Source organism: Prosopis cineraria, unplaced genomic scaffold, assembly GCF_029017545.1.
Source record: "Prosopis cineraria cultivar Desert tree isolate PC_DT_omini unplaced genomic scaffold, ASM2901754v1 PC12, whole genome shotgun sequence".
Classification (NCBI taxonomy): domain Eukaryota; kingdom Viridiplantae; phylum Streptophyta; class Magnoliopsida; order Fabales; family Fabaceae; genus Prosopis; species Prosopis cineraria.
The window spans coordinates 15182710-15204835 of NW_026555343.1; positions in this window are offsets into that span (position 1 = coordinate 15182710).

A 22126-nucleotide genomic window follows, 5' to 3' on the forward strand; every position below is an offset into this window, starting at 1 on the left:
TCAATTTTCTACATGTTCTTGCCATTGAAGACCCTAGTTCTTATCTTGTTCTACCTATTCTCTAGGGAAGATCCAAGGTAGTTGTTCTGCTTATGTTTAGGATAAAGTGGGTAAGAAGATACATGGGTGGCATAGCAAGTCATTGTCTTTTGCTAGGCGAGAGGTAATGATCATAGCAGTGATTAATGCAATTTCAATTTTCCCTATGATGTGCTTCAAGTTCCCCAAGAGAACATGTAAGGAGTTGGATAGAATGGTTGCAAATTTTTTTTTTTTTGGGGGCAAACTGAAGACAGAAACAACATTCATTAGAAAGCAGATTTGTGTCCCTAAATCTCAAGGTGGTCTTGGATTTCAAGATTTCATGAAGTTTAATGATGCTCTTCTTGGCGAATCAGCATGGAGAGTCCTTAATAATTGAGATCATTTATGGGTCAAAGTTCTGAAAGGTGTCTATTTCCTTAATACTTCTTTCCTTTATGTTGACAGAGGCCCACATGCATCATGGGCTTGGAGTTGCTTGCTTGTAGGAAGAGATTAATTATCAAAAGATCCTTGATGGAAATTAGATGCTGGAAATAAAATCAAAGTCTGGGCTGATCAATGGATTCCAAGCCTACTTAGCTTTAAAGCTGTTGCTGCTGGGGGAGCTATAATTAATAATGATCTCAAAGTTGCTAAGTTAATTACCAATGGGCATTGGGACCTTTTTGCTGTCTCTAATTTGTGTAGAGCTGATATACTTAGGAGAGCATTCTGAAAATTCATATTCCTCGACACCCCACTGTTGACTCTCTTGCCTGGGCTGTTGCAAATAATGGGAAATATTCATCCAAGATTGGTTATAGGCTTTCAGCAGCTAGAGCCCCTCCTATGGTCAACAAAGCTCCAAGTTCTTCGCTCTCCATTTCAGATGATCTATGGAAGTGCATTTAGCAACTAAAACTCCAACCCAAAGTGAAACACTTTCTTTGGAGGGCTTTGAACAATGCATTGGCCACCAAAGATGTGCTATATTGACAAAAATGTATAGCAAACCCACTTTGCCCCATTTGTCTTTCTCAACCTGAGACTGTTGAGCATTTACTTTTCCTTTGTGATTGGGCCAAACAAGCTTGGTATGGCTATTCCTTGACTTTAAAATTAAATGCAGCTGATGTAACATCTTTTGATCGTTGATGCAGTAAGTTTTTCCCTCATGATTCTCTTCTTGATGACTATGGTAAATTAGATGTTGCGAATTTATGCTGGAATATTTGGAAATTAAGGTCTGCCTCAATCTTTTCATAGGCTGTCATTGATCCTTTTTTAGTACTTTCTAAAACAAATGCTGTTTTGTCTGAGTTTTGGAAAGCTAACAATCTTGAAGAACCTACTACCTCATCTCTTGATCCTGTATTTGGTGTAGGGTCACCTCCCCCGCCAAATATGATCAAAATTAATTGTGATGGCTCATACTTAACATCTTCAGGTAGAACGGGTATAGGGATTGTTTGGAGGGATCACTTAGGATGTTTTATAAAAGGATGGTGTGAGAGAGTAGAGGCTTCCTCTAGTTTTATGGCTGAAATGCTTGCATGCCAAAAGGCAATCTCGTTGATACAAGCTGAGTGCCATCAACAGTTTATTATTGAATTGGATTGTCAGGATCTTTTTAGAGCTCTGTCATCAAAGAGTTTCAATGGTTGTAATTGGTCACTTCATGGACTTTTAGCTTATCTATTGAAGAGTATTGAGTCCTTGCCCATGTTACCCTTTTCCCTGGTCAAACGATCATGAAATGCTGCTGCGGATTATCTCACTGCCTCTACTTCATAGGGTGTGGAACCTTCAGGTTGCGTTTTTGAACCTTCACTCCCTCTTATTTCCATAATTTCATGAGACTCAAACTTTGCTTAGACTGCCTTGCATAATTTTGCAACTAAACATGACCGTGAGGGGATTGGATCAGCTTTTGTTCTGTTGACTTTGCAGCTCTATGCCTTTGCCTTGGGCTTATGGCTTGAACTTTGTATTTTATAATCTTCTAATAATGCATATTTCCCCTTCTTACAGTTAAAAAAAAAATTCATATTATTATATTTTTTGCCAAAATATATTTGTGTTTCTTGCTTCTTGTCTTTCTTATCTAATTGTTAATTAATGTCAACTAAATAACATGCATGAATTTGCTTTTCTATTCACCGTCGAATTTGTTTTAAACAACCATCACTAATGGTCTTATGTCCATATAAAAGAAAATCAATTCAAGTTGTTAAAATGTAAATCGAAAATTATATATATGATTTTCCTTCTCTTTTGGGTTTTTTCTTTTTGTCTACAAGAGAAAAAGCTCTCAGCTTCTCTTCAAAAGAGACGTGGTTTAATTAATTTGAAGTTAATGAAGCTAATTAAAGTGATTTTCACTCACAGCTTTCACCTTGACTAGGATGAATTTATGTGAAATATCGTTTTCAGTGTATTCAAAGTCCAAAGGGTCCCATTCAATAAGTTTCCAAAATTAGGACTTATCACTTCTATTTGTATAGTTTGTAAATTAACTTCCATATATATATATATATATATATATGTATCATCAGTCTTTGCAACTAAACATCTCTTAATTTGTCTCTCAAATTTCATATTAAATTAATGCGTTAACTTGCTCAAGTTATTTGTAATTATATAATAATAAATAAGTAGAAGTTAATATCTCTTTCTGCTTGTCACATTGCCAGTTTCTGACTCAGCATTTGGAATATTTCAAGCATATTTTGTGCCTTCTCTCTGGTATAAGCACATCTTGAACTAGAATGGCAAGAATTTGTCTGGGAAAATTACAAAAGTTCCCTAGATGAGGAAATTAATTATTTACAAGTCTCGTCCACTTGTAAATTCTGAAATTAACATATAAATATCGACGTTTACTTCAAAACAGATTGAAAAAATTGTTAATTTCCTTATTTATGACCTGATTATTGTAATTCTCCCATTTTTTATCCAATACAAAAATCAAGCTTTTTTCACCAATTCATGTTAGAATAAGTATAGTAGGAGCTTTTTTATCTTCTGTTAATTAATCAAATGATTGGAGGATTAATTCCCAGTTTTCTGTGTATAGAGCACACATTGTTGAAATGTGTTTATCTTTTATCTATCCTGAGTACATTGAGTGAAATATCGTCTCTGAAATTTGATTTGTTGGGGTGATCCAATGGCTACATAATAAATTATATATGCATATATGAGCTAGTTATATGCATATTAATTAGTAGATTATCAAATTTATTGATCTCTTAGCCATTGGATCAGATAAATGAATCCAATTTCAAATATGAGTGAATATCACGATTTTGGACGAGATAAGATAAGATCCAGATTCCATCTTAATCTGTTTGGAAGAGTTTACACAAACATGCACACGCACACGCGCACACAACTTCCGTTGAAAATATATAATTTATCATATAGGCCAAGTAAATGTAAAAGAACTTTCAAGTATTAAAATATAGGGTTAAAGGACAATTGTTTCCTTAAACTATAGGTCTAAAGTGTTTGATACATTAAAATTCATATTTAGTTCAATATTTAAAAATACTGCAATATCACCCCTATCGTTAGCAAAAGTTAACTTTAAGTATTTGTTGACTAAAAATTTTTAAAAAATAAGAAATAACAAAACAGGGTCCTGAAAATTACAGATAAGTACAATATAAAAATTATAATTTTTTGGTCCAATTTTGTATTTTTTTAGATATTTTCTTTAATTTTTTAGTGAATTAACTGTCAAAGTAAATATTTGTTATCAATAAAGACGATATTGTATTGTATCAAACGTTAAAGGAGAGAATGTTATATTAAAAATGAGTTTAAAGTCTCGTATACTTCTAGACCTATAGTTTAATAGTAAAATTGTCGTTTAACCTAAAAATATATGCTTAACACAATACCTGAGATTAAGTTTTAATGGGCAGAAGAAAGGCAGACTAATTAATAAATCAAGTTTGGTATTAGGGAAGTGTGGCGTATGCCAAATGGCTTTGAAACACTTAAAACGTGTTAAATATTTAGGCAGAAAAACATATATGACCCCTTAGTTTCCATGCTAAATGAAGCAAATTTCCTCAGACTTGTGTAATTTATTTACAAATCATCTTATGTATTTCTTGCACAAGTTCTTCAGACTTGTGTGAAGAATTTTTTATAAATATATTTTAAAAAAAATCATTATTACTAGAGGAACTATTGGTTGCTTGCTTTACGTTTTCATTAGATATAATATTCTTACGCACAAAATTATAAAATGATTATCACGTTGGGTTATTTAATTTCAATTTAGAAAATTTTAATTAATTTTATTTGTAATTTTAAAGATTATTTAAACAATGTTTTTCCACTTGTTTCTAAATTCTAATAATATTTTATTACCAATCCATTTACAACTTCGCATGCCCCTTTTACGAGAGAAGTCATCAAATTTTCTTGTAATTTCTAAGGTAATAATTTAACTTTTACTTTTAAACAATTGAGTTTTAAAATTCGTAGACCACTTATGAGGAAAAATACTGGAAGTATGTTATTAAACCATAGTTTGACTCAAATTTCTTATAATGGAATAGAAATACTATAAATAAGATTAATATTTAAAATATTATTAAAATATCAACAATTTCATAATAACTCGCCTGTCATTTTAAAAGCACTAGGATAAAATTAAAAATTATCAAATAGTCCGACAAGATAGTGAGTTTGGAAAACAAGAAAAAACAAAGACTTCATTTAAAAAAAAAACATAAAATCCAAATCCAAAGGTGGCCAACCATTTAGCTACGTAAATCAATTAATTAGTTCAACAGGAAACAACGGATGATTTTTCCGTATTATATTATTCTTCCTGTCAATTTGCCCATTGAAATGTTGTCCATGTACGTTAGCGACCAAAAAAGAAGAAGAAAAAGAAGCAAAAGTTGATATTTGAAATTAAAAATTCTGAGATTCAGCGAACTCAGTCATCAGTCTGTATCTCAACCTCATCAATCTTTGTTGTTCTTTTTTTTAACCCTTAATTTATTGGTCTCATTTCCTTGTCATATTGGTTGTAACTTTTCTTGTTTCCACAATGAACTCAGCTAATGAAAGCAAAATCTTTCAACTTTTCTTTGAGTAGACAGTGTTTCAGGCTTAAAGTTAATGCTAAAGTCATAATCGTAATAAGCTTTCAATATTTTATGGTAAAGAGTTTGGAAAAGCAATGGTGCTGCTTCTCAACTCATTCACGACTGAATTGTCATAATGACATGTCTTTAAAGTTTGTAGATGAAAAAATCACTCTAAGAAAATTACGTCTCTTTAAGTTTTCTACACAATACTTGAATTTAACTTGATAGTATGAAATGTTTGTGTAAAAGAAAGATACTATTTATTTACACAATAACAAAGAAAGCTCACAATTCTCGCACACACATGTATGAGTAGTGTATGATCTAGTGGCGAGCTCAAAGAATTTAATTTTAGGTGGGAGGTTAAAACTTATAAGTAAGTAAGATCCTAACTCTTGTTTTTTTTTTAATATTATCTAATATTTAGTAGACTAATATATTGATTAGTTTAATTTAGTTTTTGTTAAATTTATTAAATTATGCTTATCCTCTATTCAGTTGTATAAGTATAAACCATACATGCGATTGGAAAAAATATATATATGAATTTGTGGCAGATACCATTTTCGTTGATTTCTATGGGAATGGAAAGGCAGACACATCACAGTTGTTAGCAGAATGATGCTATTTGCTAATATTGGAATGAGTGGTTGGTTGTATTTAAACTTGTCAAGTGATCTGCCGAAAGAAATCACTCTTTGGTATCCTATTTATAAATCTTTTTAATATGTTTCATCAAAAGTAAGAAAAATATTAAAATTTTTAATTTTGTTTAAAAATTTAATAAATTTCTAACTTCGTCCATATTATATTTGTATACTTTTAAAATATATAAAACTCCTCTAAATTTTAAGGCAGTTGCATAAAATTCTTTACCTTTAAAAATTTACAATAAACTTCCTTAACCTTTTCCCCTATTATTATTATTATTATTATTATTATTTAATTATCTTTTTAGCAGAAGTTGTCATGCCATCATATTAAAAAAGACATGTAGCAGCTTATGAGACATCTAATGTAAGCCACATAAACTGCTACGTGTTTTTTTTTTAAATATGGCATGGTGAAAATTTTTGTCAGTAAGATAATTAAAAAAGAAAAGTAGGGAGTCTATCATAAAAAAAAAAAGTTAGGAAAGTTAATTTTTAAACTTTTAAAAGTGAGAGAATTCTGTGCAATTGTGTCAAAGTTAAGAGAACTAAAATGTGGGTATTTTAAAATTTATGAAGGAATGAATCAGAAACTAAAAATTTGCAGAAATTTGGAGGTTCATAGCATCCAGTTTTGGTGTTAGCCGTGGCGAAATGTTGCGAATATAGTTTTTACATAAGTCAGAGATGTGACTGAAATGGGGAATCATCATTTTAGACTCAAGAACCTTTTGGTAAGTGAAACAAGTACATCTTCTTCCTTCAATATTATTTCACATAATCTCTACTTGCTTCAAGTGGTTGTGTTGGAAGAACGTAATACTTGTACTGTATCTGTTCTGAAGTTTTGACTGATTATTTTGCTTAGAAAAGAAGTAATTAATGGCTGTGAGTTTTATGAGGTGTGGTTGTGATTCCTTTGATTTTTTTTCCAAGAAACCCTAGGTGTGGGAATTAAATTTGCTAGATGGTGAATTAGCTTGTGATAATTGGATCTTAGACTCTTTACAAATTCAGAAGTGTATTACCTGCTAAACTTAGTCTTAATATAATTGATCTTTGTTTAATTTATAAGTTATCGTTTCTTACTCAAAAATTTCTATTTCTAGGATGTCATTGATTATGTACTTAGCTTAAAATAATATATTAAATTTGGAGGTTCATTCCTTTCATTTTTAATACAAAGTTACAAAATATCAAAATATTAAAATATTAAATTGGATAATGCAATATTTTAAAAGAAGACCAATAGTTGATAAAAAAAATTATAGAGAAGGATCTAAAAAATGGAAAGAACTTAATTAATATTAAATTTTTTGAAAAACTAGTTTGAAATGTTAACATTTAAAAATAATTTATAAATTTTAATAATAATATTAAATAATATTTAAATTTTTAAATATTAAAATATTTAATATTTTAATAATATTTATTAAATTTTATTTTACAAGAATTCAATGTATCCAACACTCTTTAAAAAAAAAAAAAAACTTTAGAGTGCTTAGCACTCATAAACAAAGAGTTAAAGGACATACTAATATTAAAGGATATGGTCAAAATCTTATTTGTCACTATGCGTGGATCCGATACATATGCCATATCAGTTAAAAATGGCAAAATTAATAGCTGACTAATAGAAGGAGCTTTTTTCTTCTCAAAAAAATAGTTTAAGAAAAAAATTATTTCACTTATGAATATAGAATTCTCATCGTTCCTAAAAAAATTTGGTAAAAATGTACCTTAACTTTTTATTTTATAAGATATCGTGGCCGATTTTATTTGAATGTTCAAAGATATGAAACGAAATTTCATTTCATATACGTCAATAAGAATTAATTACTTGTGGACTCTTCAACAACCTCAAGACGTCATCAGTGGTCCTCCATCTAGTAGAACTATTATTTTATTTCTGAAGAAGAAACAAAAGATAAACACGTAACACACACATGTTTCATCGCTGAGTTTGCTGAAATTCTCTCTTCTCTGTATGTTGCAATATAAAATGTTAAGCAAATGGGCTTTTTAAGAAAGTTCTAATCTTATACACACACAAACACACAATAAATTATTTATTGCTGAAACTGATCTCCCCTTCCTACAATATTATTTATTGCTCATGTTTGCTAGAATATCTGGAAGGAACTTGAGATGCAAATTCATTTATTTTGAAGAAGACTATCCTGTCAAAGACACTGCCTTCATGTGCACCCAAAGCGTTATCAATGACCTTAATCTGCAATCAAAAATCAACAACAATTCTTTGAGATATGATCAAGCTCATGCAAAATGGTGGCCTCCAAAATCTTGCTAGATAAGACTAGCATTGACGGCTCTATTGGTGGCAATGGCCCTGTCACCTTTGAATGTATCACTTGAGATGATCAAGAAAATCGGATTAAGGTTTTTTCTAGATACCTTTGTTATTATCCTAGTACTGCAATAGAACTTATTCTTGAAGGCCTTAACTTTTGTTGGAATAGCAATTTCACCAAGGTCGACATATACTCTAATCCAACTAAAGCCCTCACACTTATTTAACAGGAATTCTCTCAAAACTACCCTCTCAAAAATACTATCCATATGATCAGAGGCCTGGTTATAAGAGACTAAATTGTTACCTTCGATCAGATTTTTCGAGAAGCAAACAGCTGTGTGAATTGAATTGCTCACCATGCATCAAATGACAATTTAGACACCATAATTTTTGCTGAACCACCGTTAGGTGTAGAAGAATTATTTGCTCTAACATGAACTAATTCTTCTCCTAGCTACTCGCTTGTATTAAAAAACAAATGAATTATTTATCTACTAAATCACGTCACGAGTCATGAAACAGTACGGGTTGTTATGGAATATAAAATATTTGCTACGCACTTGAGGGTTTTTGTAACACCCAAAATATATGTATGACCAGCACGAGATATACACCAGAACTTACATTCCTTAAGTCTTAACTCAAGAAATTTCCAATTCCTTTAAATCATGAATATATCTGTAGTAAAATAATAACTACTTTTCAATGCTTTCCATACAACAAAAGCCTTTTTATTTATTTATTTTTTTTTTTGGCATACCTCCACTGTAAAAAGACCTCATGAAAACCCTACAACTAAGCTTCACAAAATAACAATTGTAGCAAGGAGCTTTGTTCTTATTAGTAGACAGACAAAAATATAAATAATAAAAGCGAGGACCTTAACTATAGCTTATGTGGAACACCGAACATAGGATTTACAAAGCATAATACATGGATTTAAATTTACATTAGAAGGAGCTTGATCAATAGTTCTTCACTTCAACTCAATACTAAAGTCCCTCAATGGTCAGCAAAAGGTGCAACATTGGCTAATATATTTGAGATCAAAAGAGTATTAATTTAGTAAATAACATTTCAATTTAAAAGTTAAAGAAAATAAAGCATATGTGTACTCATGACATAATCAGGAATTTAAAAAACATCCATTTGAAAACGAAATAGAAACCCATACCTCATAGGCCACATGATTCTATGCAAATATATAAATCACATATGTATAAATCCAAATGATGCCATAGCATTCTAGTTTCACTTTCAAGCTACAATATCTGCTTTAAACAATTAAGAAATATATAACTCATTTCAAAATCCATTTGTGAAGAAGTATAGCTCATTTAACAAATATCATCTTGAACAAACAGTAAGTTTTAAAACTTAATTTTTTTACCAATACTTAATTAGAACAATTAACAACCATGCATGGACACACAGTCCATAAATGTGAATATACATTCCATGAGGATAAGTAACTAACAAGTATGGACACATAGTTCACGAAGGTAAATAACTAATGAGCAGAACTTAAAAGAACTGCTGTTAGCAACTAATATTTTAAAATTAGTCCCTCAATTTCAAACAAGCATGCATGGGTAAAAACATCAATATTTTTATCTCTTCACATCATAACCAACATAAAACAATTTCATATATAACGTCCCGTGCATGAATCATTAAAATAAGTCACTTCTTGTAATAACCCATAAATTAAAAAAATAATTAAATATATATTATTGTGTTTAAAATTGTAGTTATATTAACTTTGGGACAACTATGACAAGAGGGAGTGTTGGTTCAGTAGAAATGTGCATATAGCTTCTTTCATTTGGTTTGGAGTTCGAATCTGATGAGGCCAAAAGAGTTTTATTTTTTTGCATTTTTGCTTCAAGAATTTGCCAAATTGCCCTCCTTTCAAAATATGAAATTTCTCTTCCCTTCTTCGATCATTCCAGACGTGAGAGAGAGAAAGAGAGAGAGAAGTTTGGAACCTCCGGTGCAATCTCTGTCTTCATTTCCTCTACCATCTCTAAACCTCTAATCTTCATCATCCTTTGCTATCACTGACGAGAGAGACGAGTTGCTGTGAGGTCGCTATCGCTGTGCGATGCCCAGGTTCTTCATCATTCTTCTCTGTCTCTGCTTGTCTTCTCTATTGTTGCTTAGTTTTCATTGTTCTCATAAGTGTAGCTGGTGTGTGTGAGAGTCAGGTTGCCAACATTGCAAACGTGGGCTGTGATCGTCCAAAACTAGTAGTCCCAGTTGTGAATCCATGGTTCTTCACTCTATCATAGATCTCTGCACTTCTCTTCACTGTTTGTGCTATTGAAGTTTCTTCTTCTTCCTTCATCCTTCCCATTCATAAGTGACAAATGAATGAGGGGCTGATGTGATGCTATGGGAGGATTGATTCTTAGGTAGGAGGCTAGTTTAATGTTATTATTTTGTTCCCCTATTTAGCTGTGGTTGTATTTTCTTCTGCCTATTTGTGTTACGTTGGTACATCTAAAGTGAGCAACTTCGATTTTTTTTTCTTTTCTTTATTGAATCTATGAGTGTGTGAGGTTATAGAGTTGAATGGAAAATTTTTCTTTTGTGTTTGTTGATGCTCGTGGCTATTTATTCAAATATGAAGGGGAGGCTTGAATCAAGAAAAGAAGAAGAAGAAGAAATGAAAAGGATGATGTAGATTTGAGATTTAATTGAGTTTGATCTGATTATTGGCTATAATACTGACCTTATGAAATCTTTGAAAGTGAAATTGATGAGGAAGAAGATGGTATTTGTTTAAGTGTAAAGTGTTTGATAAAATGCCCATTAGGAAAGTTTTGTTTGAAATTATAATTACTAAAAATTTCATTAAATTAATTGGAAGACATAATTGGTTGAAATGCTATTATCTTATGAACTTAGTTTGAAATTTTCAAAAGGAGATATTTGAGTGGGTATTTTTCTATAATTTTCTTGGATCTCACAAGAAACATGAATTGGCTTGGGTATTGCTCATTTGTGAATTTGAATCAAATATTGTGAAGAAATTTATTTATGTTATTGAGAGGTTAAGTGAATTCTTGAAAGTTTTATAGTTATTAATTTATAAAGTGTAGTGTTGTCTTATGATTTACTTTTAGAATCGAATTAGAATTGAAAAGAAATCTTTATAATTATAAGAATTTAATTAAATTGCATTATCGTATATTTTTATAGGGGGTTTGGAAGAAGAAGATTTTGATAGGAACTAAAAGGGAGGAAATCTTTGAAAATTTGGGAACACTATAGGTAAGTGGATAACGTCTCAATCAATATATATTAGAAATTTTTTTATCAAAAGATTGTTTTTAATAATTTACAGATATTTTTATATTTCGCTTGCTTTAGCTACTTTTGTTAATTAAATTGCTTTGCTTCTTGAAGTCATGACTTATACTTTTTATATTGATGAAAATGCTTTTATAAATTCTAGTAGTCTTTTATTTAAGAAATCCAACTATGAAAATTTGCGAACAATTTATGAGATATTAATTGTGAATTTTCATATCTAAAAATATTGATGCTTTTTATGTTTCATGCAAGTTAGATATTAAAAAGAGAAATTATATTTTGAAAATGATGATTTTCTCACATGTCTGAAAGTAAATTTAAAAAGGGGCTATATATAGAATGCTGGTTGCTAACAGTATTTCAATTGGTCCTTGGCACGCCATGGTCAATTACTAGCTAGTTTGATTTTCGTGAGCTTTGTTTTCACATTTGTTATTTGTGGGTTTTGCACCTACGTTAGTTTCATGGCTTTGACCACGTGTGGTTAGTTACCCTCATGGACTGTGTCCATGTCTGTTTTGTGACTTTGGCTCTGTTTGGTTACTTACCCTTGTGGACTGTGTGTTAATATTTATTTTCGTGGCATAAGCTATATTTGGTTATTTTTCTTCGTGGATTATGTGTTCATGTTTGTTACTTGTTCTGATAAGTCCCTATACTTATGAGTTTTTAAATTTTTATGGATATATTTTCATTGGTTTTGATTAATGACATGTTTACCATTATTTATTACAATTATTTGCTTTATTAAAGTTAAATGATAATGACACTTGATAAGATACTTTAATGAATTATGATTTTATTTAAAGTTACATAGAATCCTTTTATTTCAAATTTATTTAAATCTTCATGTAGATTGTTATGTTTTAAATTTTTCTTTTATTCATGTTTAATTATTTGTTTTTGGAACGTTATTCATTGAAAAATAATTTTTGCTCTCAGATAGTGTAGCGGATGCTGAACCACCCACTGAACATTAAGGAGTTTATGATTGATTAGAAGTAGAGGAGCTAAGGATTAAACTTTCTCTTGATGTAAAGTTTTAATTATAAAATTTTATTTTGTAAACTTATTGTTAAGTGCTCTATATAGTTTGTAGTCAGGTTGTTTATGTGGTTATATATTTTGTTGTTGGCTGAAAGGAGCTTTACTCTTAATTGGCTTGATATTTTTGGTTGAAATATTGTCTTGTAGAATTTTTGGGAGATCTTATTTACAGAGGAGATTCTGCCGAAATTTTTACAAAAATATTGAGACTTTTATTACTATAAAAAATGTTTACACATGTTGTAATTCAAACTAAAACATAATTATGTTTTAGTTATGCAAAGATTACTCAATCTGAGGCTTAAAGGAGGTGTGATGGATCACATCCTTTGCCGGTCACTCTCTATTTTTGGAATGTGTCACTTCTCAACCCATAAATCAAACATTATCAATGTTGTTAAATAATTAAAAATACTCAACCATAAAATAGTTTCATCCTTCCTTTCAAAGCTTAATAAAATGAAAGTAATTCCTTTCATGACAGTCAATATAAAAAATTTTGAAATTATATGAATATGCATGTGAAAATACTTCAATAATATTTGAGAAAATAGAATTAAATTATAAATTAATTGAGATGCTATCTACTTATCTATAGTGTACCCAAGTTTCAAAATGCGCTTCTTACATCCTTAATCAAGTTTTTCTTCCTCCAAACACCCTACAAAATATAATAGGATTTTAATAAGCTTTCTACAAGTTCCATAACTTCCTTCCACCATGAATGCAACCACAAGCAACTTTACTAATTCAAAATTGCCCAAACATCATCATTTATATTACAAAAATTTTCCATAATACTTTAACCATAGCTAACTATTCCTTAGGAATATGATTTCCTCTTAGACCTTATATCAATCACCTAGTGCACATAATTTCCAAACCATTCATTATATATTTTTAAGCTTCAATCTCTTACCCAACCATTTCCAAACATCCCTATTCAACTTCATCATGCTTTCTAATCAAGTTCTCTATCATGAATTGATTTGAGCCTAAAGAAAATTCAAACCCACTTCCATTTTCCTCAAGTATGAACCAAACAATTGTAGTGAAATTACACATCAAAATCATGCTCTTCAAACTTAAATTTTAAAAGACAAAAGGGTAAAAATACCCATAAAATTGTCAGTCAGGAGCATTTAGTAGTAGTCTACAGTGAGAAAAAATAAAAAAAAAAAACACATAACGTTACCTAAGATATATAGTACAAGAGTGAACAATCCATTAAAGTTGACCAATTCATAATGTTGACCTTCTTTTTTTTGTAGCTAACATGGATTAAAAAAGGGCAAAAAGACCCACAAAGCTATCGACCAGGAGTATCTAGTAACCTAAAGTTAGAAGATGGAAAAGAATACCCATAACGTTACTTTAGTAGGTGCAACAATGATCATTCCATTAAATTTCTTAAATATTAACCGTTTAGCTAATATTTAAGCAAAAGTCAACCATTTTTCACTGATGCGGACTTAAAAATATTCCCAGGCAAAATTCTATGGAGACTAATTGATCATCATATGATGATAAGTCTTCACATGAGGCCTTAGTTTTAACAGTAAAAAAATGTCATTTAATTTTGACCTAATAACAAGTTAAATTGCTCACTTCTTTAAATTTTTTGTACCATTGAAGCTTCTTCTTGATGATCTAAATTGATAAAGGAAGTTCCTTGCAACCTAATCAACCTAATTTCTTTCCAATGGTCAACTCGAAAACTCAAGTTCAATGCCTAGTTGAAAGGGTTTTAGAAGATTGTGCTTAATCATCAGAAATTTCTCCAAGAAGCCTTTGCTCTAGAAAAATTTGAAATGTTTGTTAAGGTTATTGCCATATGGAAAAGAACCATGTGACATAAATTTTGATGGATTGGTCACTATTGCGCATACTAAAATAACATTATAGATTTTCTTACCCTTTTTTCTCACTTTAGACTACTGGATACTTTTAACCAACGATTTCATATGTATTTTTGTTCCTTTCTTAGTCTACATCAATGAAAAATTATGGGTATTATGGGTGTTATAAAAATTGAGGTGTTAGCTAACGATTAACATTTGTGGGAGTTAATAAATTAGTTACTCTTGCATCAACTTAGGTAATATTATGGGTATTTTTTTTTCCTTTTTTTCACTTTAACCTACTGGATGCTCCTGGTTAACAATTTCATGAGTATTTTTGCCCTTTTGCCCAATCTTCAACTTGTACGTTTGAATCTCAACCTCTCATACTCCTCAGACATAGCAACAAAAATTGAAATTGTAATTAATTCGTAACTTCATCACACAGCATGGCAACACTCACCACAAACACATAACAAAGGAAGAAATAAATTCTCATCCACACGAATAAGCGACACAAGCAGGAGAGAAAAAAACTTGTAAAAGGGATGATGTTCTGCAACTTGGATGAACGGTAGAGAGGAACAATTGATTAAGGAAGAAGAATTTCGAGCACCCTTTCCACCGATTGACAACGACAGCAGTGAAAAGAGAAAATGAAGGATGCATTAGCAGTACTCGAACAAGGAGGATGAAGTAGAAGATCCTATTGCACCCCAGCAGTGACACAGACAAAGGTGAAAGAGTGACTGCGGATCAGGGAAGGGAAGAACATTTCAACATGCCCATGCAAAATGCTCAGACGAAGGAAGAAGGAGACTCCGACATTCTCAATCTTCGGTGACAACGACAAGAAGGAAGAATAAAGGATAGAGGATTTGAATGCTTTCTCTCTCACACACACAAATTTCTAGAGGAATCGGAGATGGAGAAGAAGAGTAAAGGTGAGCGTGCGTGCTTTTTGGTTTTTAAATTCTTCTCCTCCTTCTTCTCTTATTCTTTTAAAGGGCAAGAAGGTAATTTTCCAAGTCAAAGGCCAGAGATAAAATTCCTCTATGTTCACCAAGAGGGTTCAAACTCGGACCTAATATATATATAGCTGGCACAAGCTCTACTAGACCACCATTCCTTCTTGTTATATCTGCTCTAGAATTATATTTTCAAAATAATTTACCATAAATTTTATTTTTACCAAATTTTTTGGGTTATTGCAGTTTTCTACCTTGCATAAGCACCATCTAATAAAAATGTTCAACCATACATTATTCATATCCGTGCGTGTGTCAAGCTTTATTACTTTGAAAGATCGAAGTTTTTCTTGATATGTCATGCATGTATATTCCATGAATGAATTAAAACATTGTCCTAAATATTAGTTTGAGATGAAGTTATCAATTTGAATTTGTTTAGAATCTTGGATTTTGACTAATTGTATGCTAGATTAGACATACTTGGATACGGTTGTGATGTCGTAGTTGCAGTCACTTTAGGATGTGCGAGCAGCTTGGTGGCCTTGGAAACCAAGTCTTTCCTGAGCTATTTGGGTCATGTATCGAGCTTGGCTCAAAGCCCGGCACAACTTTGATCATTTTTATAACTTCTCACATAACTAATTGATTTTGTAATTATCATAAATATTTTCTATGATTTTTCTTTTTTAAAAAAAATACTAGTTGTTTCAATTTTTTAAATTTTTGAAAATTTGACATTGATTTCTTAAGTTAACGTAAATTAAGGATAATGGGTATTTACTAAGTATTATATCTACTTTTTTAAAATTGATCTTCTTATTATTTTTAAAATGACTATATTTTGAATGACGGTAATTAATTATACTTTAGTTTATGAATAAAATCTTTTTTCATGTTATTAACTTTTTCAAAATTCGTTTTAGGCGGGCTAGGGTGAAATTTGGCTTGGCTTGACCGGTACACACCCCCAAATCACATCACAGCCTGAACAATAGAACAACATCAACATAATAACATTAATTTTAGTATTATTACAGTAAATACATATATAAAAGACATTTTCCGTCGTTGGAAACATGCAAAAGTGGGAAAATATGATGATGTATATATAAATATTAAATTTTCTTTTTGATAAAAGAATACTTGTACCTAATAAAAAAATTTGTAGAAATTAAATGAAGTAAAATATTAATACAATAGATAATGTAGAAAGAAATGTGAAGGGTTTGTTAATAAATCATGAATAGTTCAAGTAGTATTAAATTTTGTTTAGATAATTAGGTATACATAGACAACAAGGCTTAGAGCTGTGTGACAACACAAGAGAATGCAACTTGATCTTCTTCCATGAACTGTATACTAATTTATTATTAGAACTAGAAAAAGAATTTCCATTGGATTGTTTGCGACAAATTTTTAAAAGCAATTTGTTTGTTGTTTTTATTTGTTTAACATTCATATTATTATATTTGTGCCAAAATATATTTGTTTCTTGCTTCTTGTCTTTCTTATCTAATTGTTAATTAATGTCAATTAAATAACGTGCATGAATTTGCTATGCTATTCACCGTCGAATTTGCTTTAAACAACCATCACTAATGGTCTAATGTCCATATAAAAGAAAATCATTCAAGATATTAAAATGTAAATTGAATATTATATGCATGACTTTCCTTCTCTTTAATTTTGGTTTTTTCTTTTTTTTTATTTTTTTGTCTACCAGAGAAAAAGCTCTCAACTTCTCTTCAAAACAGACGTGATTTAATTAATTTGAAGTGAATAAAGCTAATAAGTCATTTTCACTCACAGCTTCCAACTTGATTAGGATGAATTTATGTGAAGCATCGTTTTCAGTGTATTCAAAGTCAAAAGGGTCCTATTCAATCAGTTTCCAAAATTAGGGCTTATCACTTCTATTTGTATAGTTTATTAATTAACTTCCATACATATATATATATATATAGATATATCATCACTCTTTGTAATTACTAGGCCTTTCTTAATTTATCTCAAATCTCATATTAAATTAATGCGTTAATTTGCTCGATTTGTTTGTAATTATATAACAATAAATAAGCAGAAGGTAATGTTCTTTCTGCTCGTCACATTGCCAGTTTCTGACTCAGCATTTGGAATCTTTCAAGCATATTTTTTGCGTTCTCTCTTGGATAAGCACTTCTTGAACTAAAATGGCTGGAATTTTCATGGGAGAATTACATATAGATCCCAAATAAAGAATTAATTACTTACTAGTCTAGTTCACATGTAAATTCTGAAGCTTAACATATACTCCCTTTAGTTTTATTTATAAGTCATTCCGAGCATGTTTAACTAGAATCAAGAAAAACCTTAAATCTCATTAAGTTTTTCTTAAAATTTAACAAGTTTTCACCTTTATTCTTAATAAATATTATTAAATCTCATTACTACATTTTTATTTAAAGCTAATTTGGACCAAATTTAAAGAGAGGCTTTGAAAATTGGTAAATGTCCTATAAATAGGATTAAATTTTTTTCTTCTCTCTCCCCTATAAATAGAACCATAGGAGTAAATGTAGAATTTTGACCTCTAAATAGATGGGAAAAATAATTAATTTCCTCATTTATGACCTGATTATTGTAATTCTTCCATTTTTTATCCAATAAAAAAAAACCAAGTGGTTTCACCAACTCATGTTAGAATAAGTATGGTAGGAGCTTTTTTTGTTTTCTGTTATTTAATCAAATGATGATTAGGGGATTGATTCTCAGTTTCTGTGTATAGAGCATACATTGTTGAAATGTGTTTATGTTTATCTATCCTGAGTACTTTGAGTGAAATTAATCTTTTATCATCTCTAAAATTTGATTTGTTGCTAGAGTGATCCAATGGCTATATATAATAAATTACACATGTATGATCTAGCTATTAATTAGTAGATTATTAATTTTATTGATCTCTTAGCCATTGGATCAGATAAATGAATCCAATTTCAAACATGAGTTAATATCACGATTTTGGACGAGATAAGATAAGATCCAAAGTCCATCTTAATCTTTTCGAAAAAGTTTGTGTGTGCGTGTGTATATATAACTTCCGTTGAAAATATACAATTTCTCATACAGCCCAATTAAGTGTCAAAGAACTTTCAAGTACCAAAATATAGGGTTAAAAGATAATTTTATTCTTAAACTATAGGTCTAAAAGCATTTGAGACCTTAAATTCATATTTAGTTTAATATTTAAATACACTGTAATATCACCCTTACTATTAACAAAATTTAATTTTAATCATTTGTTATCAAAAGAATTAAAAAAAACCTCGAAAATAACAAAAAAAGATCCCACAAATTACAAATAGGTACCGTATAAAAATTATAATTTTTTGGTCCCCTTTTGTGGTTTTTTTGATTTTTTCTATAACTTTTTGATCAATTAATGGTCAATTTAAATATTTGTTAAGAGTAGAAATGACATTGTACCATTTCAAATATTAAAAGAGAGAAAATTACACTAAAAATGAATTTAAAATCTTAAACACTCATAAACATATAGTTTAGAGGCAAAATGGCCATTTAACCCAAAAATATATGCTTAATACAATACCTCAGATTAATTTTTAACAGGCAGAAGAAAGGCAGACTAATTAGTAAATCATGTTTGACATTCGGGAAGTGTGGCGTATGCCGAATAGCTTTGAAACACTCCAAACGTCTTAAATATTTAGGCAGAAAAATATATATAACCCCTTAGTTTCCATGCTAAGCGAAGCAAATTACCTCAGACTTGTGTAATTTATTTACAAATCATCTTATGTATTTCTTGGACAAGTTCTTCAGACTTGTGTGAAGAATTTTTTAAATTTGTATAAATATATTTTTAAACAAAAATCATTATTACTAGAGGAACTATTGGTTGCTTGCTTTAGTTTTTCATTAGATATAATATTCTTACACACAAAATTATTAAAAAATTAAAATGATTATCATATTGGATTATTTAATTTCGATTTAGAAAATTTTAATTAATTTTCTTTGTAATTTTAAAGATTCTTTAAATAATATTTTTTCGCGCTTCTAAATTCTAATAATATTCTTTACCAATCCATTACCATTTAAAATTTCGCACATCATTTCTACAAGAGAAGTCATCAATTTTTTCTTGTAATTTCTAAGGTAACAACTTTAACTTCTACTTTTAAATAATTGAGTTTTGAAATTCGTAGACCACTTGTAAGGAAAAAATACAGGAAGTATATTAAACCATAGTCTGACTCAAATTCCGTATAACAGAATAGAAATACTATAAATAAGATTAATATTTAAAATATTATTAATATATGTGAAAATAAAATCATTTCTTTTTATAGTTTTATGTATTTGACTTTTAATCTCTGTAGTTTTATTTCAATGTTTTCAATCCTTATAACATTGAAACTATAAGAATTAAAAAGATTGAAAAAAATTTTAGGGATTAAAAATAAAATTCTATAAAGCTATAGGGACTTAAGATTGTGTTTTTCCTTAAAATATCAATAATTTCGTAACAACTTGCCTGCGTCATTTCAAAGCACTAGGACAAAATTAAAAATTATCAAATTCTCCAACAAGATAGTGAGTTTCGAAAATAATAAAAAACAAAGACTTCATTTAAAAAACATAAAATCCAAATTCAAAGTGACTAACCATTTAACTACGTAAATCAATTAATTAGTTCAACAAGAAAACAACGGAAGATTTTTCCAAATTCAAATGTTGTCCACGTACGTTAGCGACCGAATAAAAAAAAAACAAAAGTTAATATTTGAATTTAAAATTCCTGAAATACAGCTAACTCATTCACAAGTCTGTATCTCAACCTCATCAATCTTTGTTTTTCTTTATTTTTTTTCTTAATTTTTTGGTCTCATTTCTTATTTTTTTTAATCTTAGTCGATGTCTCGATGATTACAAAAGCTTTCAACTTGGTCTTGAGCAGACTCTTATTAATGCATGTGCTATAAACTTAATTCTCAAGTCATTTTTCATTTTATTATTATAATTAAGAAACTTAGTGAAGCAATGGGCTTTATGTACAGCTAACCAAAATACAAGCAAGTTGGTTTCTTGATAAGATCAGTGCCTCCAAACATCCATAATATGTCATAATCGGTTGGACGGTTCAAATATTAATTATTATCACCATGCGATAATATTTTTATTTTTCTCTTTTGTAATGGTCTTAGAAAGTGAACTTATGAATATATATATATATATATATATATACACAAATTTACAACATAAAATCATATTTTTGTCGCATATTTCGAGGTTTTCCTTCGTTGGGAGACGAGAGTCGTATGTTTTTTTTTTATTTTCTTTTTTCCAAGCATCAGGTTTTTTCCCCAGTAAAATATCAATGTTATGAGAATGGTCCATCGTCCGGTCTGGTAATCAGCTGAAAACCACCCAACTTGAGAATCGGCCAAAAATCAGTCAAAGCCGGTAAAATCAGTAGACAAACTGGTTGAACTGGTCCAGCTATTTTTTTAATTTTAAATTTTTTAATTCATATTTATAAACTACAATTTATGCAAATTTATACCTTGTAAATATTAATAAATAAAAAAATGAATAAGCAAGAAATATGTATATATGTATATATTTTAAAGTTATAAATTATGAAATAAGTATATATATTTTGGATTGAAATGATAAAATATTGATGGATATTACTTTTTTACTTTATATTATTTTGATTGAAATTTTAAAATCCATTTTTATTATATATAATTAATATTTTTATTTTAAACATATATTATTTAAAATATATTAATTTATTCGTTATTTATTGAACCACTGTTCAGCTTACAGTCCAATCATTGAACTGTAAATCAATACCTTGACTGATTTAATGACAATATCTGTTTCATGCATTGTATATATGTCAAGATATGAGTTGTTAATTATTAATGGCAAGAATGGATTCACATGATCTATGTTCCTTTGGGTCCAAAATATATGACAATTACTTTATTTAACCACTCTAAAAGGATTAAAAAATAATTAAAAATGGTTTGTATTACTAAATTATTATTTTAAGATTATTCTTCAATTAAAATCATTCAATCTTAATTACCATTAATCTCTTTCTTATATGTATACATATATATAATCTTTCCATACAAAACAATTAATAAAGGCATTTGTGGAAAAGAAGAATTTTATAATTTATAATATTAGTCTTTTAAAAAATGTCCTGCTTTTTGGACCTAAAGGAATATTAGAATAAATAATTTACTAAAATAAAGGAGTCAAGTCAAAGCTTATCAGATGCAGGCATAACAGAGTCTACCTGACTACCCACATGAGTTTAAACTATTAGAATCTAGACTATGATGTACAGCAGATGTATCAAAGAGAGAAAGAGAGGGAGAAAAGAACAAGTTAGAGAACTGTTTGTTCTGAGATGGATTCCACCTCCAACCTTTGATCATTATTTATAGTGAAGGGAGGCCTCCGTATAAAAGAAAGATTCAGTCATCATTAATTTGTCTCATTGTAGAGGAAATATGATGATCGGAATGATCACAATTATGATGGAGGATCATTTTCTTTTTTGGCTTATTAATTACACGTTAATATTAGATTCTAGTCAACTTATCATGACCAGGGTTATGACTTATCATGAGTGGAAATTAATTCAAAATTCTAACAAGACCAATACTATGCTAGCCAATAGAAATTGTCATATATTTTGGATTGAAGGGAGTATTTTATAGTTTTAATTGTTCAATTAATTGATTGATTGTTTTAATTTAAAAGAGCTTTGATCTTACTCCCTCCATTTCACAATAAATGTTTTTTATTAATTATACAATATTAAAAA